Source organism: Pongo abelii, chromosome 5 (assembly GCF_028885655.2).
Source record: "Pongo abelii isolate AG06213 chromosome 5, NHGRI_mPonAbe1-v2.0_pri, whole genome shotgun sequence".
In the NCBI taxonomy this organism is placed as follows: Eukaryota; Metazoa; Chordata; class Mammalia; order Primates; family Hominidae; genus Pongo; species Pongo abelii.
Genome location: NC_071990.2, coordinates 90,778,797 through 90,792,248, shown reverse-complemented (window position 1 = coordinate 90,792,248; position 13,452 = coordinate 90,778,797). Strand labels below are relative to the sequence as shown.

General features: G+C 41.1%; 1 protein-coding gene across 8 annotated transcripts in view; it reads left to right on the top strand.

The window, feature by feature from the left end:
• BACH2 (BTB domain and CNC homolog 2) overlaps positions 1–13,452 on the top strand; it is a 367,628-nt gene that overhangs the window by 225,512 nt on the left and 128,664 nt on the right. The window contains exon 4 of one of the 8 annotated variants that reach the window (XM_054557879.2): positions 9,275–9,354. The exons of the other annotated variants lie outside the window; for them this stretch is intronic. The gene's annotated coding sequence lies outside the window, so the exon portion shown is untranslated. The remainder of the gene's footprint in view (positions 1–9,274; positions 9,355–13,452) is intronic. 8 annotated transcript variants of the gene reach the window in all.

Sequence of the window (13,452 nt, the reverse complement as noted above, 5' to 3'; positions counted from 1 at the left end):
TATTTGATGCTCACTTAATACAGTAAACAAGTTGAAGAACTTTGAACTCCATGCAACAGATACTTCTTAAAACAGGAGAACATAGTACAATTAACCCTTAAACAACGCAGGTTTGAAGTGCGTAGGTCCACATATACGTGGATTTTTTCTCAATAAAAGTTACACTGAGTGTACCTGCTTCTTCTGCCTCCCTTCCACCTCCTCTACCCCTTCTGCCTCTGCCACCCCTGAGACAGCAAGACCAGTCCCTCTTCCTCCTCCTCCTCAGTCTGCTCAATGTGAATACAGTGAGGATGAAGCCCTTTATGATGATCCACTTTCACTTAGTAAATGTATTTTCTCTTATGATTTTCTTAATAACATTTTGTTTTTTCCAGCTCACTTTATTGCAGGTATATAATACATATAACATACAAAATATGTGTTAATGGACTATTTATGTTATCAGTGAGGCTTTCAGCCAACAGCCGGCTATTAAGTTTTGGAAGAGTCAGAAGTGATACGTAGATTTTCGACTGCGTAGGGGATCGGCGCCCCAACCCCTGTGTTATGCAAGGGTCTTCCCAAGCCTTAACTGAAAAGAACATCCGAAAGTGAAGCTAAGTCAGAGAAAGGCTGAAGAAAGGAATTGAAAAGAGAAGCAATGGGGAAGAAAAGGCTGTACTGCCATGTTCTCTCATACCAGCTCATCTTTGCAAAATCTTTTCCATCCGCCTGGAAAGACCTTCCACTCTCTCCACCTGGCTTACTCTCACTTTGAGTTGTTCTTCAAGTGTCATCTCCAAGAAGGCTTCTTTGTTCCTTTCTGGCAAAATTTGCTGTCCCTCCTCTGTGATGCCATAGCCCACTGGCTGCCTCCTTCGCAGAACTTATTATGCTGTACTGCAAGAGCTTGGTGACTTAGCTTTCTCCTCCACAAAGTGGCTGCTGAAAAAATTAACATTATCCTAACTGTGACAAAAGAGGTCTCATGCCCACAGAAGGAAGAGTCATGATTTCATTAGACTCTGCAGTACTTAGATCACATTAGGAGTATTATACCAGTACATTTGAAAAGGAACATAAACTGGACATGGTGGCTTATGCCTGTAATTCAATGCTTTGGGCCACCAAGGCGGTGGGATTGCTTGAAACCAGGAGTTGGAGGCTGCAGTGAGCTATGATCATGTCATTGCACTGCAGCATGGGCGACAGAGCAAGACTCTGACTTCCCCCAAAAAAAAAACAAAAAACAAAGGAAAGAAAAGGAAAACAAACAAACTTGAGTGCTTTATGAACACAGCATGAGGAATGGAGAGGGTGTCAGAGACTGTCTTGTAACCATTGGTTGAAGGAACAGAGAAAGGTTAGCCTGGAGAAGAGAAAAAAAAGGGGAGACACAAAAGCTGCATTTAGATATCTGAAAGACATTTGTTATTCTAGAAAAAGCAGAACTAAAAGAAATTATAGGGAAAGAGATTTGGGCTCAAAACAAGAATTTTCTTCCAGATACAGCTAGCCCACAGTGGAACCTGTGGGCTTCATTTAGTAACAGTGAACCTGTATTACTGGAATGAGAGTCATTGTCTTTTTAGGCTATGTTTGGGGGCTGCTGTAGACAAGACTGCTGCACTGTGCGGGAGCACAAACCAGATAACCCTAAGATTTTAAAGAATCAGAGTCCTCACTCCATGCAGAATTACAGTCAGGATGACCGTGGGACATCAACCCCAACCGCCATGCTGTGTCTGCTTGGCCTGGAACTCAGCACTTATCTGGCCATAGGCTACAGGATAAAGCTGGGGATGGGGTGAAAAGAAGGGAACCAGCCACTTCCTCAAGGAAGCTGTTTAGTGAAACAGAAGGAGCATTGGATCAAGTCCCAGTTCATGTGCTTCCTGGTCTCTTGCTAGCTGCGCGAGTGGCTCCCTCAAAGCCTGCATTTCTTGCCATGCAAAATGGAAATGATATTGTTCACTTCACAGAATTGCCTGAGGTTTAAGGAAGATGAAGGAGTCCTTTGTGGATGGCAGTGTGCTGTCCGTAGGTGGGTGCTTGTCCAGAGCCCCTGCTCCTTGACCGACAACCTCTAAACTCAGTTTTGTCACCAGTACAATGGACATAATTTCCTTCCTTGCAGGTGGCTTTGAACTGGATGATTAAATAAAATGTTATATATAAAAGCCCACAGCAGAGTACCTGCCACAGAGTAGATGATCGTGTTGTCAGCCTCATTCCACCCTCTGGAGCTGAGGAAGACAGGAGAGGAGTGTCCTTTCTCACCCACCTCTGCCAGTCAAGTTCTCGGAAGGTTCTCTTTTACCTGCTTCCAGACCTGACCTCATGCTCACATTCCTCTCCTGCTTCCCTGTCACCTTAGCATGGAGCCTTCTTCTCTGCTTTTTCTTCTTCCTTCCTCTTCTGCTTCCATCTTTTCCTAAAACTCTTTTCTTCTTTATCTCACACTAATTTCCCTAATCACCTTCTTGTCTGCATTCTGTAAAGGATTGTTCTAATGAGCACAAAGTTTAAAATAATATTCTCTGTAACTTTTTTGTTCAAAACAAGATGTTATGTGTAGCATTTTGGGGAGGGAGTGGTGAGTCCTTTTCCATTTTCCTCTGAATTTGCTTAAAGTCTTTTTTTCTACTTTAACATTTTCCCATTCTTGCATCCCTTGGGCTTGTAGTCATTAACTTGCCAGACACACAGCAACTGATTGTCTTTATGACGTTGCTAAAGTTAGGAGAGTGTCATTCACAGGGAACTTAACCCATATATTAACTCAGACATAGCAAATTGCTAAATACGTGCCTTTAAATAAAGAGCTTCAGAATGCCAATTTGATTCTCTTGTTCACATCCTCTCTCATTGAAAGGGGGTTGCTGAAACAGAAAAAGCAAAGGGAAGGGGAGGATAAATTTCAACTGTTTTACTGAGTCAGAAATTGGAACACTGCCATCCGGATACAGGCGTCTCATCCATCCTTCCATCCATCCACTCAGTGTTCAGGAACCAAGTCCTTGTCTCAGACCCAGCAGCGGACTGTGGGGCAGACACTGAAGTGAGTGATAGGATCCCGCCTTCAGGCTTCCTCCCATCCTAGTCTGCTACTCAAGCATCAGGAACTGTGGCTCATTCATCTGTGGATGCCCAGGAATCCTCATGAGATCTAGTTCAGTAAATGTGGGAGTAACAGTAAAAGCAGAAAGACAGAGGGAAGGAAAGAAGGAAGGAAGGAAAAAATAATCAAAGGAAGAAAGGAAATTGTATTTTACTTAGCGCCGGGGTGTAAACTGGTACATGTTGTAAGTGTGATTTAATGATTACAGCGCGAATCCAGGGGAGCATTGCTGCATGTGGAAATTTGAATAGTTTACAGGAAAACGATGCTAATTATCCTTGTCCATATAAAAGTCAGAACGGAAGCCACACACTCTCCAGGTGCATCCCTTAGAACATGTTGAATTTCTTCTGATTTTTCTCCCACTCAGCTATGTTGCTTTTTACTTAGCAGAATAACTTTACCGCTCCAGTCATTTCTAATTTTTAGGTCAGAAAACTGAATTTCTTCCCTTCCAAGGAAACAAAAAAAAAAAAAAAAAAAAAAAAACCCTGTTTCTCCCCACCTTTTATGGAGCATGGTGTTTCTCTGGGAGCCATTGACTACTGGAAAGAGCATGGCTCTTGACTCTTGGGTCAGTTCATGACTTACCGGCAGCCCTGGGCCTCAGCGTCTCCATGGGAGGTGCAGGAAGATAAATGCTTGCCTTGTGTACACCCCCGCATTGTCCTGACATTCACATGAGAAGAGACATATGCAAAAGCACTTTGAAAACCAAGGTGCTAACTATGTAAGGACTTTTATTGTAAAATATAAAGACCTTTGAGGACAGGGATTTTCTGATTCATCACTACTATACTCAGTGGTGCCTGAGATGAGCTTACAAATTAGGTCTTCCTAAATGGTTGCTTGAGTGAATATATTCTGTACCATGTCATGTTTAATTTCAATCTCAAAATCAATACCACAATTTTTTAAAAGCTCTGAACTTAATTCCATAATGGGATGTTTGATACTTTTCAGAATAAGTATCTTTTAACTCTGGAGGAAAAAATACAAAGAAATGCTGACTTCAGTTCTACAACATAATTAGAATAAGTACAGTGATTTTGTTTATGCTTTGGGTGTAAACTGAATGCACAGAGATCTCAAGGAACCTCAGAAATATTTGTTATATTCATTGATAAATCCCCAGTGCCTAGAACTATGCCCAACATGGAATGGGTGCTTAATAAATATTTGTTGAGTGAATGAATGAGTTTAATAAACATTTATTGAGCATCTAGTATATGTCAAGTCCTGTGGTATACTCTGGGGACTAGCTACAATGATAAATAAACTGTGACCACACTGCATGCATAGTCTATTATCTCCCTCCATTGAAAGAACGTGTGTGTTTGGTGACACTCCCTGGCCTCGGGAGAAGCAACCATGTCTTGTGCACAGCCGATTACCACCATTTAGAAGTGTTGAGCACATAACAAACAAAGCTCAATGGCAGCTTAACTGAATGAACCAATGAGTCAACCAGTCAGTCTATGTTCTCATTTCATAGTGAACTTCAGCTCCACCCTCTCCTTCCCGACCTTTACTGTTTCCCAATGTGGCCAGCTTGTCCTCTGCATCCTCTCTCACATGCCATCTCCTGCTGTTGCTGTGGCCACTCTCTGGAAGCGGCATGCCTCACCTTGTTTCTGCCCTCCTTGCATGAGTGTCTCCTGCTTCCACACCACTCGCAGTGCCACCTGGGGTTTGATCGTGTCACTGGCCCACTCAGGATCCTTCAGCAGCACCTCACTACTTACTGCGTAACATCCCAGCTCCTCTTCCTGGCATTCAAGCCACTCTGCTGTCTGACCCTAACTGCTTCCCAGCCTCACCTTCCACCTTGCAACAGCCAAACTAAATTCCACCACACTCCACAGGAGGGGCTCCGTCTTTCATCTCTGTTCCTTTCCACAGAACGTTTTCTTTTCCTGGAACGACCTTCCCCTTCCCCTGCTTGTCAAAATTGTCCTCATTTTTTGCCACCAGACCACATGCTATTCTCACTCTCAACTCCAAAGTGACTGTCCCAGCCAAAAGTGATTTTCTTTCTCTGCCCTATTACAGCACTCAGATTATACCATTCATGTGTTCCCTATTACATGTTGCTTTTATTGTAATTGTGAATCATACAAGTGCCTGCTCTATTCAGGGACTGTGCTATGCACGTCACCCACCCTTTCTATAATTCTCAACCAGCCTGCAAGGTGAATACCATCATCAGTGGTGTTCATGGTCTGTCCAACATCACACAGCTAATAAGAATGGAGCCCGGCTCTAAGGCTGTGTGTGTCACTGCAAACCTTGTGCCCTGCCCATTCTAGCAGCTGCCTCACTCACAGTTCCTGGTTGTCTTGTGCTTCTCCATGGGTAAAGTGGTGTCCTTGACCTTATGTATCTTGGTTCCAAATGTAACATAGATGTACTTAGTGTCTTCATGGCTTCATGGGCTCAGAACACATGACTTAATAATACCTTGTACTCAGTAAAGGTGGCATGAAGGAATGCCTGAGATGTCTCTCTTTTCTTTTGTAGTTTATGCTGAAGCACATGATCAGCTCTATTTGGTGTTTATCAGGAGCTGACACCTTGATATTCCCACCATCTCCTAGGCTAGTCTGCTCCCTTGTTCCTGGATTACTAAATTGTCCTAACTATTCTCCTTGCCTGGAATCCACCCTACCCTCTGCCACCAAACTCATCTTCATAAATGTCAGCTAGGTCACATATTCCAGTGACATATGGCTTCAAATCCCTGAAAGTCAGGGTCCTTCATTTTGCCTCATCACCCCCACCCCATGACCCAGAGTCACGTGGCAAGCTATAGCTTCTACTTACCCCAATCTCATTCTTCTCCCTGAGCCACTGGTCGCCTCTCTTGAATGCACCACGTGAATACCTGTGCAGTGTTCTTTGATCATGAGGTTTGGTTTTTCCACATAGATGCTCTTTCTCCTCTCCAGTGGACTTATTGGTTTCTTCACTAAGTACATACTGAGGCTGGCTGTGAACCAAGCACTACACTGGACTCTGGGAACCTAGAAAATAGAAAATAAGACCTGCCCTCAGGAGGCTCCCGGTCTACTGGGGTACACAGACATAAAAGTAGGCAGCATAAAGAAGGGCAGTGAAAAGGAAACAGGAATCTTTAGGGAACTGTCATATTCTACCCATTCTTTATGATATGCTGCCCAAGTTTTTTGTGTGTCCAAACTAATTTTTCCCTTTTATAAATCCTTATAATTCTAATTCTCCTGCATCATTCATTTTGACATTTAGTCACATACTGCCTTCTATGGTTATTTAAATGTTTCCCACACATGTGCTTCCACAGGTGGATTTTAAGTGCCTTGAAACAAGGTGTATGCTTTATGTGTTTTATACCAGCTTCATCAGTTAGCATTAGCTGTGTAACAACACTTCCAAATTTAGTGGCTTAAAACAAGAAGCATTTATTATTTCTCACGATTCTGTGAGTTGGCTGGGCAGTTCTTCTAGTTTGGACTGGCTCGACTGGGGCTAAATAATCTGGGATAGAGGTAGGCGAACCAAAGCCCACAGGCCTGCCACCTGTTTTTATAAATAGGGTTTTATTGGAACACATCCACTCCCATATCATCTATGGCTGCTTCTGCACTACAACAGCAGAGCTGAGTATTTGGAATGGAGATGATCATATGGCCCACAAGCCTAAAGTATTTCCTGCTGATCCTTTAAGAAAAAGGTTGTTACCCCCCATTCTAGGATGGTTGTTCTGGGGAGGCCTCACCTGGGATGACTCATCTCTGTTCCACATGTTCTCTCATCCTCCAAGAGGGTAGCCTGGAATTCTTTATATGATGCCCTCAGGAGTTAAAAAAAAAAAAAAAGTGGGGGCAGCAGGGGGCGGGGTGGCAGCAGGACCTACTGCTTTATACCAAACTGCCTGCTGGACATGCCTCAAGGATTTCATATTCAACCTGTCCAAACTGGAACTCATTACTTTATCAGTGTGTAGGCTTTTTTTTTTTTCCTTTTTTTTCAAGTTTCTGCTTACCTTACATTTTCTATTATGCCTTTGGTAAAAGCAAGTCCTATGGCTAAGCCCCGAGTCAGTTTTGGAGGGACCACCCAAGACTCTGTAAGGAATGAATTCTTGCAGCCATTTGAAAAATAGTCCACCACATCAACCCATTCTTCCTGACCCCAGTGTCCAGTATCGAGCATGTGATAGGTACATGCTTGCTGAATTGAATTAAAAATATAAATGGAATTTTTGGAGGAAGGGAGTATATTAAATAGTTATTGTGTAAGTACCATGTACCAGGTGCTGGGATACAACAATGTACAAAGCATGCAGTTCTCATCCTCAAGGAGCACACAGTCAAACATCAATTCAGTGCATCCTTTCTATCCATTTGTGAAATGGGCTTTCTCTCTAGGATTCTCATTAAGGATCTTTAGCATTTAACTATGACTCTACCATCCATTTGTTATTTCCTGTCTACCCCCACTACCCACTTATTAGCTGGACTTTTCAAGCCTGCACAAGGCCTGCTTTAGGATGCCCCTTCTTCCAGCCTCTTCTTAACCAGTCCCCCTGCACAGGCTCCTAATGCCCCACTTTCATCAGGCTGCTCCTTGCTCAGGAGCCTAACCCATTCACCAAATTGAGCCCAGATCTCTAATATCCTAGAGCAAGCAGCCCATCACAGTCCCCACGCTCCTTCTTGTCTGGACCGCTTCTTGTCTGGACGATATTCCTCAGAATATTTGCTGTGCATCCTATGTCCATGCCTCATTTGTCCTTTCTGCGTAGGGTATCTCCCCTTCCCGTATGTGCCTGTTGAGATACTACACATCTGTCAAGGCCAGGCCAGGTGCCACCTCCTCCATGCTGCTTCCTTGGTTGACCCTACTGAAAGTTATTTCCTCTTCTGCATTCACAAGGTGCCAAGTTGGGAATGCTACTCAAATGGCACATATCACATTCTGTTTGGCATTTGAGTTATCCTGAGTCATCTACTTCATGCATTGCACTCTTCTGGAGATTAAGGACCCAATCTTACTTATTTTCATTTGCTTCTGAATGCCTTGCCTAAGGGAGACTTTTGGTAAAATCTCATTTTATGAATAAATAACTGATATTTGCATAGCACGTTTGCCATTTCCCAACTCTTTTATTTGCCATATTTCTAAGAGGCCATTGGTTTAAATATATTATGTACCACCAAGAAAGAAAGAAAATATTAATTAAAATATAAGCCACCAACTATAAGATATATCCTTATTTCTGAAATATCATTAGGTGAAAAAATGTACAGACTGGAATCTGTGACATACAGAATATTAAATCCAGTTCGGATATCTATCGGTATCCAATTAGACATTTATAAAACACCTAAATATGCCAGGCATTAGAATCTCACAACAGCCATATGAAAGAGGTAGGGTGGGTAGTAGTATTCCCATTTTACAGAGGAAAAAATTGAAGTTCAAAAGGGCTCCAGTGCTTGTTCAGAGTGAAACAAATATAAGTAAAAGAGCGAAAGCTTATGGCATAAATCTTATGGTTAAAACAAAGCTGCCTTCCTAAAATCACCTGTGGGTATCAAAACCTGTAAGTCACCTCTAAGTCTTATTATCAGTGTGCACCTTTTTCTTTCTTTTTATAGCACTACCTACCCAAAATTATATGCACATCATTTGGCCTTTCAATTTGTTTTTTCCAGCTGCATTGTTTTGTCATGTTACCCCAAGAACATCCTGTTACTTGGCATAACATAATGTAATGTGATGTGATATTTCATGCTTCTTAGGAAAAATTAGAATGATTGTTGGATGCTTAGATTTTTCTTGGGAAGTAATTAGCAGGCAGAATCTCTGTCACACACACACCCCCATAGGAGTTTCTCAACCATCATTAGCCTCAAAATAGTAGAAGGCTTTCCAAACCCAACACTTCACTTAATTAATTACCTCATCTGAATATTTGCTTTTGGATTTTAAGAAATACTTTGTGGAATATGCAGTTGAGAGACAAAACATTTTATTGGTATATTTAGATATTTGTTACATTTTAGAAGGAATTGGTATGTGCACATTTTGACTTTTACATAAAGCTCAAGCTGATTTTAAAGAACAGGTACACTAAAAACTCTTTTCCATATACATCTGGTTGTATTTTCATTTTATTCAAATTGCCAGGTAAAAGAAGAAAAACGCAAGTGGAAGAGACTTCTCAGATCAGCAGGAACTGGAATGTGTTCAAGTCTTGGCAGAGCCAGGTCAGCCTTTCATCTGTCTAAGGGAGACGTGTTGAAATACCCACACTGCTCTCAGGATTACTCAGACTTTATTTGAGTAGTTTGTCAATTGCTGGTCACTACACTTTAGGGAAAAAAAAAAAAAAAACAGTTGGAGAGAAGGGAAAGAAGCAAGACTAGCCAAATGATACAAGATAAGATCTGTAAAGGAAAATCAAGAGAAAGAGGTTGTTTGGCTTAGAGAAGAAAAAGTAAAGTTAATTTCTAATTTCAGATACATAAAGGTGTTTGGGTGAAGAAAATTACAGTTCAGCTGTATCCTATGACCATTAATCACAAAACAAGAGGAAATCGCTATTTGTGCTAGACACATGGCATGGTGACAGCATCCTAGAAGTAATTCCCAAAGGATAGTGAGGTGTCCATTCTAAGACCTTTAGGATTCAGTTGCCTAAAGTGAATAGGAGACCAAACTAGAAGTCCTCTAAGACCTCTTTAGCTGTATATTGAGTTAATTGCCTACTTTTATAACTACCCAAACAACTTTCAGATCATAATTATCAGATATATTCTTTAGCTTCTACCACTAGCCGTTATGACATGGGTAAATTTGAAGCTAGGGTGGAGTAGACCTCATGAGAACTTGGCGAATAAAGATTACTCAGCTTCCAAGTCCTTATGTAATATAGGTGTCCTAGTCCTTCTGTCTTGTAGGTCATATGATGGCTCACGCCACACACATGGTCCACATCACCTCTTAAAGATTTCCGGGTGCTTAATATTTGAAGAGTATTTTCCCTGAAAATATTCCCTTTCTTTCCTGCATGATCAGTTTCTCCCTTTGTACTAAATCTTTCCCATTGGTATATAAAATCTTTAATATTGCCCCAGGAAAAAACTTCCTTGTGTCACATTCTCCTTTAGCTTCTACCCCACTTTACTGCTCCCTTTCACACAAAACACTTCGAACTTCTTGTCTATAGGTATTATCTAGACTCATCTCCTGTTACCCTTGACACACTCCATTAAAGTCTCTGACACCACTGCTTCATCAGAACTGTTCAGAACAAAGCTACCAATGACCACCTTGTTGCCTCATCTTCCTCAGCTTCTCAGTAGCTTCCAGCACAGTCAATCACTCCCTTCTTCCTGGAACCCACTTTTCTCTGAGCCTCCATGACAGCTCCTCTCATGGATTTTTTTTCCTTCTCAATCACCACTGCTGTCTCCTCCTCTGTTAGTTTCTGAATTGGTGTGCCCTGGGGCTCAGTCTGTCCCTATGTTTTCTCTCTGCAGTCTCACTTGTTATCTCCTCTGCTTCCAAACCTTTATGGCAACAACTCCCAAATTTATATCTTCAGCCCAGCTCTCTCCCCTAAATATCAGACTTAGATACCCAACAGGGTACTTGACATGTCCACTTGGATGTTTGATAATCATTTCAAACTTAACATATCCAAAACAGAACTCTTAATTTCTACCCACACCCTAACCTACACAAACACTGGAAACTGTCCATCTCCCAATTATTCTTATCTCAGTAAATGACACCACCAGCCATCAACCAGGGATCCTGTACCTCACCTTCCACATCCAAACTATCAAAAACTCCTACTGTTTTATGCCCAATCAGATATCGAGTCATTTCACCTCTTTCTGTCTCCTCTGCTACCTCTCTCAGACATGTTGCTTCGATTTCTCACCTGAACTACTACATTAGCCTGCTACCTGGCTCTGCTTTCATTCCTGCCTCCCTGCAGTTCATTCTTAAAGAGAATCTAGAAAAAGCTCTTCAAAAGCAACAATCAGATGTCACTCTCCTACTTTCTAAAAACTTTTAAAGAAGACCTCTTCTTCTGCCAGTATAACAGACTTTGTACTCCAAGGGGTATCTCTGTTGCATTTTAGAACTCCTAGGAAGTAATGAAAGTATCTAAGAAAAAAATACAAGTAGCTAAGTGCATATATGTCAACAGTAAACAAGCCGCAAAAGGCAGAATTGCCCATCCCTTGTGTTTGTGTGGGACAGTCATGTGGGGGTGCAAATGGGGACCATACTGCAACTCCCAGTTTAAGCCTGGGATTCTAGAAGGGAGATAAAATAGCCCAGGTTGGTAGTACCACTAAATTCCAGATAAAGCAAATGTAATTTAGGCTTCTAGTTTTTTTTCACAGATTGGCATCTTGAGCTTTCAAAAAAGATTATCAAACAAGGAAACAAACCACCATGAGTGAAAATCAGCAAAACTAGCGTTAATATGTTAATTACTCCTTCCCCACCAAGGACTTTAGATGTTTGAATTATCAGATAAGAAGAAACTAGACTACCTTATATAAAGAAAAATTAACTTAAATATAGAATACAAAAATGGTGAACAACAATGGTCTCTCACAATCACCAGTCACTTCTGCAAAAGAGCTAAAGAAAACCTTCAGTAATAAAAAAAAAATTATCAAAAAATTTAGTGAATAAGATTTTTTGTAATGGACTAATTAATGAACTGGAAGATAAAACTAAAATAGTTTCATGCAATGGACCACAGAAAAAGAGATGGAACTATAAGGAAGAGAGGTTAAAGTTTGGAGGGCAGAATAAGCAAGCCTAACATAAGCCTATTTAGAGTGTCAAAGGGAACAAAAATATGCAGAATGGAGATGAGACAATGTTTAAAGAGATTGTGGCTCAGAATTTTTCTTTTTTTTTTCAGTCAAGAGTTTTATCTTTTGTGTTTTTTGTTTGTTTTTTTTATTTTTTTTAATTATTATTATACTTTAAGTTTTAGGGTACATGTGCACGAAGTGCAGGTTAGTTACATATGTATACATGTGCCATGTTGGTGTGCTGCACCCATTAACTCGTCATTTAGCATTAGGTATATCTCCTAATGCTATCCCTCCCCCTACCCCCACCCCACAACAGTCCCTGGTGTGTGTTGTCCCCCTTCCTGTGTCCATGTGTTCTCATTGTTCAATTCCCACCTATGAGTGAGAACATGTGGTGTTTGGTTTTTTGTCCTTGTGATAGTTTGCTGAGAATGATGGTTTCCAGTTTCATCCATGTCCCTACAAAGGACATGAACTCATCATTTTTTATGGCTGCATAGTATTCCATGGTGTATATGTGCCACATTTTCTTAATCCAGTCTATCAGTGTTGGACATTTGAGTTGGTTCCAAGTCTTTGCTATTGTGAATAGTGCCGCAATAAACATACGTGTGCATGTGTCTTTATAGCAGCATGATTTATAATCCTTTGGGTATATACCCAGTAATGGGATGTCTGGGTCAAATGGTATTTCTAGTTCTAGATCCCTGAGGAATCGCCACACTGACTTCCACAATGGTTGAACTAGTTTACAGTCCCACCAACAGTGTAGAAGTGTGTCTATTTCTCCACATCCTCTCCATCACCTGTTGTTTCCTGACTTTTTAATGACTGCCATTCTAACTGGTGTGAGATGGTGTCTCATTGTGGTTTTGATTTGCATTTCTCTGATGGCCAGTGATGATGAGCATTTTTTCATGTGTCTTTTGGCTGCATAAATGTCTTCTTTTGAGAAGTGTCTGTTCATATCCTTTACCCACTTTTTGATGGGGTTGTTTGTTTTTTTCTTGTAAATTTGTTTGAGTTCATTGTAGATTCTGGATATTAGCCCTTTGTCAGATGAGTAGGTTGCAAAAATTTTCTCCCATTTTGTAGGTTGCCTGTTCACTCTGATGGTAGTTTCTTTTGCTGTGCAGAAGCTCTTTAGTTTAATTAGATCCCATTTGTCAATTTTGGCTTTTGTTGCCATTGCTTTTGGTGTTTTAGACATGAAGTCCTTGCCCATGCCTGTGTCCTGAATGGTATTGCCTAGGTTTTCTTCTAGGGTTTTTATGGTTTCAGGTCTAACATTTAAGTCTTTAATCCATCGTGAATTAATTTTTGTATAAGGTGTAAGGAAGGGATCGAGTTTCAGCTTTCTACATATGGCTAGCCAGTTTTCCCAGCACCATTTATTAAATAGGGAATCCTTTCCCCATTTCTTGTTTTTGTCAGGTTTGTCAAAGATCAGATAGTTGTAGATATGCGTCATTATTTCTGAGGGCTCTGTTCTGTTCCATTGGTCTATATCTCTGT